This window comes from Myotis lucifugus, unplaced genomic scaffold, assembly GCF_000147115.1.
Source record: "Myotis lucifugus unplaced genomic scaffold, Myoluc2.0 scaffold_805, whole genome shotgun sequence".
Classification (NCBI taxonomy): domain Eukaryota; kingdom Metazoa; phylum Chordata; class Mammalia; order Chiroptera; family Vespertilionidae; genus Myotis; species Myotis lucifugus.
This window is the reverse complement of record NW_005871853.1, coordinates 254,299-267,258: the sequence shown is the minus strand read 5'-3', so window position 1 is coordinate 267,258 and position 12,960 is coordinate 254,299. Positions and strand designations below refer to the sequence as shown.

The window sequence follows — 12,960 nt, the reverse complement described above, 5'->3', positions numbered from 1 at the left end:
TGGCAAGGCAACAGTGTCTGGGGAAAGGCCCGTCTCCTCCCTCTGCACCTGAGGCCTCCTGGGCAGCTTCAGGTGAGGAAATTTGAGAAGAGGCAGATTGGGTTTGCTCCCCTGGTTCTCATGGCAGCACCCCAGGGCCCATGCTGGTTCTCACCTGGCACTATCAGCTGTTGGAAAAGTAGAAGTGACTGTTTCTCTTCTCTCCCACTCCCCCCTCACCACCCTTTTCCTTTGAGTCCCTTCCTAGTTCTCCCAAGTCGCCAAGCTGTGGGGATCTTCCCGCCTGAACTTTTCTTGAAGCAGAGCACCCAGACAGTCTTAAGAGAGAGGGGTGTCTGCTGTCATAACATAGGTCACCACTGCAGGGATTATGAGTGTGCATGAGGGGCAGGGCCTTTGAGAATCAGAGGACCCCGCCCCCTCTGCCACACTCAGTGGAATGGGAAGGGAAGGAGGTCAGGGGATCTGTGAGATGTCACTCTTGCTCTGCTCCAGCTTCCAGATGGTGGCCAGGCCTCAGGAGGAGGACTGAGTATGAAAAAGAGGGAGGCTGAGACCCCAGTAGGGAATTTCCAACCTTCAAAAAGATCCCCGGGTCCCACAAGTAACCTCAAAGCGAAAGGTATCATACTAGAAACACTGGAGGCTTGAACAGTGAGGAGGTCAGAGGCAACTGTGATGAACGGGAGTAGAGACCCTTCTCTGATTCTTAGGGCTCTCTATTAGCATTCTGGAGGGCCATGACTCCCCGCAGTGCAGGGCCCAACAGTGCCCATGGGGCATCTTGTAAGAAGGACTAGGTCTTGGAGTTAGAACTGGAGTTGGTTTAAAGAAAATAAAGTTAGCAGCCTAAGATTCATACACATTGTATTTGATTGTGTAGCTCCCTCTTTTCTACCTCAGCCCTCTTAAAAGTGGACTCTCACTTGTATAAACAAATGTATATACATACATGTATATTTCTTAATTAAGCAACTATTTTTTAGAGCAGTTCTAGATTCACAACAAGATTGAATGGAAAGCACAGAGTTTCCATATACCCCTTCCCCCCACCCCAATCCTACTCTCCACATCCTGCAAGAGTGTGTGTGAGTGGCATGTTTGTTAAAATCCATGAACCTACACTAACTTGCCACTATCACCCAAAGTCCATAGTTCACATTAGAATTCACTCTTGTTCTATGTTCAATGGATTTTGACAAACATATAATGAAATGTATTTTCCACTGTTGAATCATCCTATATAATAAAAGGGTAATATGCAAATTGACCAAACAGCAAAACAACCGGTTGCTATGACACACACTGACCACCAAAGGGCAGAAGCTCAATGCAGGAGCTGCCCCCTGGTGGTCAGTGCGCTCCCAAAGGGTTTACATCAAAACCTGCACATGGATGTTAATAACAGTTTATTCATAATTGCCCAAACTTGGAAGCAACCAAGATGTCTTTTCATAGGTGAATGTGCAAATAAACTGTGGCACATCCAGACAATGGAATATTATTTAGTACTAAAAAAAAAAAATGAATTATCAACCTTAAGAACACATGGAAGAAACGTAAATGCATATACTAAGAGAAAGAGAACCATCGATCGGCCCCCTCCTGCATGTATCCCAACCAGGAATCGAATTGGCAACCTTTCAGTACATGGGGTGATGCTCAACCAACTGAGCTACACTGCCAGGGCAAAGAAGATTTTTAAATTTTAATAAATTCAAGCTTGTCATTTCATTTAGTTCAAAATACTTCTAATATTTCTCGAGATTCCTCTTTTGACCCATGTGTTATTTAGAAGTACGTTGTTTAATCTCCAAGTATTTTGGAATTTTCCAGTTATCTTTCTGTTATTGATGTCTAGATTAATTCTATCATTGTCTGAGAGCAGACATTATGTAGTTTCTGTTCTTTTAAACTTGTTAAGGTGTATTTTATGGTCCAGGATGATTTGGTCTATCTTGATGACCCGAATACAGTTTTTACTTTTTATTATGTGGAGAAAATTGTATAATGAATGAGTTATATATTCATCACTTAGCTTCAACAATTATTAACACAGTAGAGGCCCTACCAGTGCAGGGTCCCTAGCAGCTGCTGGCTGCCAGCCGGGGCCTCCCTCCCTTCCCCCAGCCAGCCCTGCCCCCTGGTCAAGCTCCCAGAGGGGACAATTTACATATTACCCTTTTATTATATAGAATGCCTCATCTTATTTCATTACTGATTTCTCTCTTCCCAGCCATTTTAAAGCAAATTTTAGACCAATATAATTTTATTCGTAGTTACATATACAGTATATTACAATGAAGCCATCGTGTTAGTGAATGTGGTCCTTTGGAGCTCAACAAAACCAGCCTGCACCGAGACCCACTGGCATCCTGCCTTCACCCACCCCACCCCTTCCCCTTGATCAAAGGTTGATAAATCTAAATTGTTCCTGTGCACTGAGAAGATTCCATGGACTGGTGATGTAAACATGCCTTCAGGCAGCTATTTGGGTGAGCAAAGAGACTGTGTTGCAGTTGGCATTCTGAGACCAGCTGTCGCCACTTGATAGCCATGTAAACTTGATCAAGGCATTGAACTTATAGAGCCATATCTAGGTTTTTCTCTCTGATTAAATGGAGATCATAAAACCCACTTGATCAAATTGTTGTGAAGCTTAATTAAGATAGGAGAAGTGAAAACCATGTTGTCCTCCTTATCCTGGTATCCTTGTCCTCCTAATTCTTAGAGATGTTCAATGAGGCTTTAGTGCAGGGACTCGTTTGCACACAGGAAGCCCTGTGCCTTCTTTAGAGAAGAGAATCCAGAACCTTCCATGAATCCACAAGTCCCTGGGCACCAATTCTCAGAACAAGGCTAAGTTTAGGTCCTGATAGAGATTGAATCTTGAACATGAGATGCTAGGCAACCCAAACTGTCCATCATGAACTGGGTATTATTTATTGAGTCATAAAGTTGGAGCAGCATAAGGCTCAAAAAAGTCAGTCTGAAAACTCAATAACATTACATGAACAGGTGACCCACACTCCCACAGTTGCTCCTATTGCCTTACCAGCTCTTTCTCAACCCACATCTGTAGTCTCATGGGAAATTATGACTATTTCACAGGGGAAGAAAAAGTGCAGGCTTAGTTGCAGGTGGGTTTGTATGATACGACCACAAGTGAACAGCTGGTCTTTTACATTTTCTCTCAGGAGTAAGTCTGAAAGACAGAGGTGATGGGAAATTTTTCCAATAGGCAGTTGGTACATCTGTTGCCCACTTAGTGCAGAAGGGAAGGAAGGTAGCCTGGGGCATGAAACTATACCAATTTACAATCAATGGTTAATGAATTGGAAAGAACAATCAACTTGCAAAGAGCAAGATTAGAAGACTGGTGACAAGGTCTGGTTCTCTGCCCTTCCCCATCTTTGCCTTCACCCACTTCCCCTTTATAACTCTGGTCTTGCTGTTGTTTTCCACACTTTTTTCCTTTTCATGTTCCTTATGATTGAAACTACCAGTCTTCACAGAGCAAACCAATGTCACCAAACACCATCCTATACTTGTAAATAGGATGTTCACCTCTCTCCACACAGATGAGCTCCAAGAAATTGGATTTAAATGATACCTCACTATGTACCTTTAATTTGGGAAACATGAGGTGTGTTCTCAGAAGTGGACTATTGTGTTTTGTTCTGACTCAGGAGCCATCCACTGTTCACAAGGTATGGCAAACGCAGCCTGGATCGAGGCTTGTTTCTGAATCCCAGATCTAGATATTAGCTGTGTGGTCTTGAGCTTCACTTATCTGAATCTCCAGCTTACTCATCTGTGAAATAAAGATAACGAGATCTACCTGATAAGATTCTATGGGAAGCAAATACCAGGGGATATAAAACAACACAAGACAGTACATGGAAAATAAGAGCTCAAGACTTCCCTTTTTTCTTCTCCATCTTGTACATAATACTAGATATATTCCTTAAAATTTTTGGTTTTGGGAAAATTGGCCTTTGATTATTTCTGTGTTTCCAGAAACTAGTATTTGGGTGTGAGTAATGTGTGTGTGTGTGTGTGTGTGTGTGCGTGTACTCTCCAGGTCTGCTAGAGGGAGAGTGCCAAAGTAACTCTGTGTATGCTTGTGTGTATCTGCATGTAACTCTGTGTATGCTTGTGTGTATTTGCATGCCTAACTTGGAGATTTCAAGAAAATGAATCCATTAAATGTGATTCAGAAAATTGTGTTAGTTTTTAAAGCAAGTTTTCATTAAGCCCTCACTCTGTGCTTGCTCTAGATGCCATGAGGCATAAATCAATATAAGATATGGTTTTTGCCTACAGGGGTTTACTGGCCAAGATTCTTCAAACTAGCCTAGGCATGCAGGGAAATGTATTGGCTCAAGTAGAAAGACTGCAGAAAGTGCAGGAATAGATTTAGACTCAGGTTCAGCTGGATCCAGGGCTTAAACCCTGCCAGGGCTCTTCCTGTGCTTGTCTCTCTTCTCCTCTCCATGCTAGTTTTGGCTCCTCCATGAAGGGAGGGGGCCATGAACAGTCTCAACCTTCCATCCACAGAGCGTACAACCAGAGAGGAAACAGAGCTCTCTTTCCCAAGTTCTAATGAGACAAATCCCACAGGAAAACTCTGATTGTCTAGGTTTAGGTCATGTGTCCATTACTAATTCTTATGCTTAAGTAATTAATGTCTGCCTTGTGCTACATACCCTCACTGTTGGCCAGAAGTGTAGGGTATCAAGGGCTGGGAATGAGGTACAGTTTCCCAGAAGAAGAAGATTGCTGTTATGGGAAGATTATTCAAATAACAGTCTACCACACTAAATTTTGTAAGGGAAAAAATACAGCCCAACAACACCAGAATATACATTCTTCTCAAGAGCATGTGGAACATTCTCCAAGAGAGACCTTTTGCTAGGCCACAAAACAAACCCAAATAAAATATGAAAGATAGAAATAATACAAAGTATGTTCTCCTACTATGATGGAATGACATTGGAAATAAAAAACTGAAAAAATTTGGGGAAACTCACAAATATGTGGAAATTAAAGAACACATTTCTAAATAACCAATGGATCAAAGAAGACGTGGAAAAGGAAATTAGACAATACTTTGAGATGAATGAAAATAATGATACGATATTCCAAAACTTATGGGGTGCAGTTGAAGTAGTGCTTACAGAGAAATTTATAGTTGTAAATACCTATATTAAGAAAGAAGATCTCAAATTGTAACCTCAATATTCTATGTTAGACACCAGAAAAGGAAAATCAAATTAAACCTAAAGCAAACTAAACCAGAAGGAAGGAAATATTGAAGAGGTGAGCAGAAATTAATGAAAGAGAATTGGAAAAATATATACAAAATTAATTAAACCAAAACTTGGTCCTGTGAAATCTCAACAAAACTTTAGCTAATGTATCAAGAAAAAAGAGGGAAGACTCAAATCCAAAATTAAAGAGGGGACATATTTACTCACCATACAAAAGTCAAAAGGATTACAAGTGAATATTAGTGAACATGCCAATAAATTAGATGACTTAGATGAAATGAAAAAATAGTTAGAAAGATACAAACTACCAAAATAGCCTCAAGAAGACAACCTGAATAGGCCTATAACAAGAGATTGAATTCATAATAAAAGAACTACACACAAAGAAAAGTCCAGGCCCAGATAGCTTCTCAGCTGAATTGCACCAAACATTTAAAAGAGAATTAATACCAATTCTTTACAAACTCTTCCAAAATATAGAAGAGAAGGAAACACTTCCCAACTCATTCTATGAGGCCAGTATTAATCTTATACCAAAACCAGACAATACATCACTATAGAGCAATATCTCTTATGGACACAAAAGTTTCCAAAAAAGAATACCAGACAGTATCCAAATACATAAAAGTAATTACATACCGCCCTAACCGGTTTGGCTCAGTGGATAGAGCATCAGCCTGCGGACTGAAAGGTCCCAGGTTGGATTCCGGTCAGGGGCATGTACCTTGGTTGCAGGCACATCCCCAGTGGGGGGTGTGCAGGAGGCAGCTGGTCGATGTTTCTCTCTTGTCGATGGTTCTAACTCTCTATCCCTCTCCCTTCCTCTCTGTCAAAAATCAATAAAATATATTTTTAAAAAAAGTAATTACATACCATGACCACGTGGGATTTATTCCAAAAGTCAATTAATGTAATATACCATATTAATAGTAAAAAGAAAAACCACATGATCGTCTTGAAACGGAATTTTTGGACTGGAACCCAGATTCTTTGTCCGTTGGAATCGAAGAATGAATGAATCCACGGACGGAAAGTGGTATAGCAAAGGGGGAAATTTATTGAAGAACAAGTACAGACTCCAACGTGGGGAGAGGGAAAGAGTCCCACAGAATGGACTTCCATGTAGGGAAGGGGGAAAGGGTCCCACTGAGTTCCTTTTCCCTATGGCTTATAAAGGCTGCAGATCCTGGTGCCTTGATATCCCCTCTGATTGGTCACTATTTCCTTAGACTGGTTACTCTAGTAACTCCTGAACTCAAAGGTCGAACCTCACATGGGACGTGTGAGGTGCCCCCCCTCCCCCTCCTTCCTTATTGTTTTCCTATTCCCTTTGGGCTTTCTTCTTCTTCTGGATGAAGGGCTTCCTTCTCTTTATTTTGTAAATATAGACCTTTTGCTGTTCCCAGCTCCCTCATTCTATGGAAATGTACCTGTTGCAGCTTTTCAGCTTCCCTATTCTATGGAAATATACCTTGTGCTGCTCTGCAGTCCTGTGCTTCCTCCACAGTCCCCTTAATTTCTAAAATTTCCTAAACCTGTTCTATTTTACCCCTAAAATTCCTGTTTCAGTTTCAATGGACACAGGAAAAAGTATTTGACAAAAATCTAACACCAGCCGTAACCGGTTTGGCTCAGTGGATAGAGCGTCGGCCTGTGGACTGAAAGGTCCCAGGTTCGATTCCGGTCAAGGGCATGTACCTTGGTTGCGGGCATATTTCCAGTAGGGAGTGTGCAGGAGGCAGCTGATCGATGTTTCTCTCTCATCAATGTTTCTAACTCTCTATCTCTCTCCCTTCCTCTCTGTAAAAAATCAATAAAATATATTTTAAAAAAATCTAACACCATTTCATGGTAAAAACACTAAATAAACTAAGAATAGGAGAAAACTCTTCAACCTGGTAAAGGGTATCTACAAAAACTCCTACAGGTAACATCATACTTAATGGTGAAAAATTGGATGCTTTCCTCCTATGATAAGGAGCAAGATAGGGATGCCCACTTTTACCACTTCTAGTCAACATTGTACAGGAGCTTTTAGGGCAATAGGACAAGAAAAATAAATAAAAGACATCCAGATAGAAAAGAAAGAAGTAAAATTATCTCTATTTACAAATGACATGAATTTATATATAGGAAATCCTAAGAAATCCACTATAAAACAACAACCCTATTAGAACTAATAAACAAATTCAGCATGGTTGCAGGATATAAGACCAATATAAAAAATAAATTATATTTCTATATAGTTGCATTGAACAATCCAAAAATGGAATTAAGAAAACAATTCCACTTCAATAGCATCAAAAAGAATAAAAACACTTAGGAATTAATTTAACAAAAGAAGTGTAAAACTCATACCCTGAAAACTATAAAAACATTGTTGAAAGAAATTAAAGATCTAAATAAATGGACAAATATCTCATGTTCCTGGATTGAAAGACTTAATATGGTTAAGATGACAATACTCCCCAAAGTTATCTATGGATTCAATACAATCTCTTTCAGTGGACTTCTTGGTAGAAATTGACAAGCTGATTCTAAGAAAGTTTAAGGGAATTAGAATAGCCCAATCTTGAAAAAAACAAAAGTAAGAGGACTCAAACTGCTCAATTTCAAAACTTACTATAAGACAACAGTAATGCCGAAACCGGTTTGGCTCGGTGGATAGAGCGTCGGCCTGCAGACTGAAAGGTCCCAGGTTCGATTCCGGTCAAGGGCATGTACCTGGGTTGCGGGCACATCCCCAGTAGGAAATGTGCAGGAGGCAGCTGATCGATGTTTCTCTCTCATCGATGTTTCTAACTCTCTATCTCTCTCCCTTCCTCTCTGTAAAAAATCAATAAAATATATTTTTAAAAAAAGACAACAGTAATAAAGACAGCATGGTACTGGCAGGTGGATAGATATAGAGACTAATGAAATATAATTGAGAGTCCAGAAATAAAACCATGTGTCCCTTATAAATGAATTTTTTAATAAGAATACCAAGATCATTCAATGGGGAAAAAACAGTCTTTTCAACAAATGGTGCTGGGAAAAATGGCTATACACATGCAAAAGAATGAAGTTGGACCCTAACTCACACCACATACCAAATTAACTCAAAATAGATAAAATATTTAAATGTAATACTTTTAGAAGAAAACATAGAATAAAACTTTGCGACCTTGGATTTGGCAATGAATATTTAGTTATGACACCAAAAGTGTGAGCAACAAAATAAAAAATAAATAATTGGGTTTCATTAAAATGTAAAACTTTTGTGCTTCAAAGGGCTCCATTGATAAAGTGAGAAGAAACCCCACAGAATGAAAGAAAATATTTACCAATCATGTATCTCTGATAAGGAACTTATACTAGAATGTATAAAGCATTTATATGACTCAATAATAAAAAGACAAATAACCCATTTTAAAATGGGCAATGAAAATGAATACACATTTCTCCAAAGAAGCTATACAAATGGCCAATAAACTTGGAAATATGCTCAACAACATCAGTTATCAGGAAAAGGCAAATCAAAATCACAGTAAGATACTGCTTCACATTCAGAATGGCTAGAATCAAAAAGTCAGAGAAAACAAGTGTTGTCAAGAAGCCTGAGAAATCAAACCCTCATACATTACTGGTAGAAATAGAAAATGGTACCACCATTTTGGAAAAGAGTCTGGCAGTTCTTCAATCAATTATACATACAGTTACCATAAGGCCCAGCAATTCCATATCTACCAGTAGTTATATATCCAAGAGAAATGAAAACATGTCTAGATAAAGACTTATATACAAATATTCATAGTACCACCATTCATAATAGCCAAAAGGTGTAAGCAACCCAGTTTCTATTGTGGCAGGATAATAAGAAACTAGGAAAATTCCCCGGCAAGAGAAATGGGGAAACTCAGACAAGAAATTTAAACAAAGCCAAACGGTTTGGGCAGCTTGCAGCCAGCTTGTGAACTGCAAGACCTTATCTCCCCCCAACCAAGGACACCTAAGAGCAAATGATTTGTATCTCCCCTCCCTAGTCAGAGAATACTTAGCTTAAATCACCCTGGGCTGGGAAAATAGAGAACAAAGACCTAATTAATGCCATGTGTGCCAGCTAAACCCAAGGACAGATGAAGTTGGGGAATAAATAACAAAAGCCCCATTAAACCAGACAGACCTAAGATAACAGTAAAACAGACCAAAGAATAATCCCAAACTCCCCTATAAACTCATTTTGATGCATCAGCATATTATTTTTTTTTTTTTTTTTTTTTTAAAGATTTTTTGTGAGTTTATTTGAGCCAAACTGTGGACAATTGCTGGGAAGTAGAATCTCAATGGATTGGGATAATGCTCCAGAGAATGGTGGTCTTCTCCTTGTTTTATACATTACATTCAAAGGAGGAGACCTAAGTGGGTTACATGAAATCCATTGGTGATAGATTAGAGAGGCAGGAGAATGCAATGTGGGGGTATGGGGGATGAAAAAGGGAAGTAACAAGAATTCATTGCCTTGGAGACACATTCTCAGCATATGATTTTTAAGACTTAAGCAAAGACATTAGGGGATTAGACGAACTCACTGTAGTAAGGAGGCTCTTACAAGCTTAGAGAAATCAAAAGGCCACACAGAGCAGAGTAGAAACACCTGAGTTTTTTGAAAGATAAAAAAGAAAACGGGAGAGACAGGCAGGCATAGTGAAATGATCAAGTTATGCAAGGCCTGAGGATCCAAAAGAGAAAGCCCTAAGGACACAGAAGTCACTGGCATTAGCAAGGTGCCAAAGAGAGGGCATCACCGTCACTAAGGAGTCCAGTTGTGTCTCTCTCATTAACACCTAAGGGAAGATGGAGCTTGAAAGTAATAGCTCATGTGCAAGCACTTAACCTCTAGTGCTGGGGTCCAATCCCAGCAGGTCCAGGGGTCCCCAAAGGTGTGGACGGAGTCGGCGAAGAAGGAATGACACGAAGACAGCCTTCAGTTGATCAGCAGCCTAGTCAGGACCTATAGCCAGGATCTCCAGCCAAAGTTCTGGTCGGAGTTCTGGTTAGGAACTGATGAGGATCTGATGATGCATCAGCATATTAAAAATGCACCTGAAAAGCTGATGCCCCACCCCATAACAAAGAAACAGAATTTCCGGAGGATGAGGCCCAGAAATCAGGATTTTAAAAAGATTCCCAGGTGATTCTAATGTGCAGCCAAGGTTGAGAACCACTGTTATATAGGATTGTGATATAGGCATGGCCTGGTGAGTCAGCTGGGGGCCAGGCTCAGCTGGGCTTGTCAGTTGGGGTATCTTGGTTCTTCTTTATTGACCATTTCAGGTGGCTAGCTTGACTTCCTCAGAGCACAGTGGACTCAGGAAGCATTCTATTGGAAAGAAAAGTGACAATACCCCGCCCTGGCTGGGGGGCTCATACACCAAAAGGTTGTGGGTTTGATACTCTGGTCAGGGTGCATACAGGAGGCAACTAATGGATGTTTTCTCTCTCAAATTGATGTTTCTCTCTCTCTCTCTCTCTCTCTCTCTCTCTCAAAATCAATTTAACAAACATATCCTTGGGAGAATTAAAAAAAAATTTTTTTAATATATTTTTTATTGATTTTTTACATAGAGGAAGGGAGAGAGATAGAGAGTTAGAAACATCGATGAGAGAGAAACATCGATCAGCTGCCTCCTGCACATCCCCTACTAGGGATGTGCCCGCAACCCAGGTACATGCCCTTGGCCAGAATCGAACCTGGGACCCTTCAGTCCACAGGCCGAGGCTCTATCCACTGAGCCAAACCGGTTTCAGCGAATTTAAAATTTTTAAAAAATAAAACATTTTTTAAAAGGGACAATGCCCTGAAACCTGACCTTGGAAGCCACACTGTGTCACTTCCACCATATTCAAAGCAGTCAAAGTCAAAACAAGTTACAGGACCAAAGAAATGTTTTCCTTTCTGAGTTTATAGCCAGCGCTCAAGCTCTTCCAGGGCTCTGGAAGTGTCCTGTCATCCTACTCCAGCACAATTTGCAGGTTCAGAAACTGGGTTGCGTTTTGTTTTTGTTTTTCTTGTTAGTGTGACTGGGAAGGCCACCGGCATTTAGCAGACAGGAACAATCTATGCATCAAAAAGTTTTCCCAGGTCAGTTGTTGAGAAAAAAAGAAACCCCTCCATACAAAAAAACTATACTAAGAAATTGAAGAAAACACAATAGTAAAATTCTAGAATGCAGATTTCTGACCTTGTGGCTAAAGATGAACTTGGTTGAACAGCAGATAGGCCATCTAGGCTCCAACCTTCTTCTGGTACCTCAAACCAGGTGCCAGGTAGCATGGTAAGCCAGTTTTCCCGGACTTCCAGTGTGGGTCAATATGGCTGAGCTTTATGTTTTTGTATCTTGGAGTCTCCCATTCTTCTCAGAACCTACCTGCTTCTTTGTTTAAGCTCTGAACGCAATGTGGACTCTCAGATCACCCTCTCTGGCCCAGGCCCCACAGAAGGGGGCCCCTACAAAAGGTAAGCATTGCTCTACTACCCTCAGGTAATCCTTCTCTGACTTCAGTCTACATAGAGGTCAGAAAACGATTTCTATAGGCCAGACAGGAAATATTCTAGGCTTTGTGGGCCATACACCCCTGTCACAATTAGTTCTGCTGTTGCAGTGCAATAGCAACAAACATGTAGCCCATAAACAAATGAGCATGACCATGTTCCAACAAAACTTTTTATGGGTAGTGAAATTTGAATTTTGTGTAATTTCCATGTGGCATTTGTTCTTTCTTTGATTTTTTTTCAGCCATTTAAAAAACAGACAAGCCACTCTTAGCTCATGGGCCATGTGTTTACTATGTATGTAGCAGGCACTGTCAGGACTCTGTTTTGTTCTTACAACAATCTTTTTAGATAGATACCATTTTGTCCCCATGTTACAAATGAGGAAACTTAGGCATAGAGATATTAAGCAACTCACTTCCGTGTCTTGTTCTGGAGTAGATCCAGAAGTATCCCACAGGGTCTGCCATGGATTCCATTAGGAAGAGAAATTCATGTGCATGTTCCCCACCCCATTAGTTACTTAGTAACCATCTGGTTATCAGATCTACAGTGATGGTGATATGGTTGTGCTTTTGTTCAAGTAACCCTTGCAGTAGCCTAATGCTATGTCACAATGCCTATGTCATTCAGATACTTCATCTTATTATGTAAGCATTGTATCATCTCACATCATCACAAGAAAGGTGAGTAGAGTACAAGATATTTTGAGAGAGCAACCACATTCACATAACTTTCATTATAGTATATAATGATAATTGTTCTATTTTGTTATTATTGATAAACTTTGGCTGTGCCTAACTTACACATTAAACTTCACATAGGTGTGTATGTATAGGAGAAGCAGTATATATAGGGTTTGGTACTCCCCAAAGTTTTAGGCATCCACTCAGGGTCTTGGATGTACCCCTGTGAATGAGGGGAGACTATGATCCCAGTGCGCTCCCACCACTTGTCTCCTTGTGCAGCTCCAGCTCTGCCTCCGTGGTTTCATCCTGACATGCTGCTCCCCAACCCCAGTGACGGTGTCTGATACATCCACGCCCCTCAGCTGATGCACAGCAAGCTGTCCACAGCCAGAAGGGCATTCATTTCCGGGGTAATTTGTTTCTCTTACTTTTATTTTTTAAAATCTTTTGAGTGCTAGGAGCA

General features: G+C 40.4%; 1 long non-coding RNA gene across 1 annotated transcript in view; it reads right to left on the bottom strand.

Annotated features, from left to right (window-relative positions):
• Positions 1 to 452: 452 nt before the first annotated feature.
• The window catches only part of LOC111824003, a 32,927-nt gene continuing 20,419 nt past the window's right edge, over positions 453 to 12,960 (bottom strand). Inside the window, exons 4-5 of the long non-coding RNA XR_002827119.1 lie at positions 3,626 to 3,814; positions 453 to 815 (exon numbers count right to left, since the gene is read on the bottom strand). This is a non-coding gene — a long non-coding RNA (uncharacterized LOC111824003). The remainder of the gene's footprint in view (positions 816 to 3,625; positions 3,815 to 12,960) is intronic.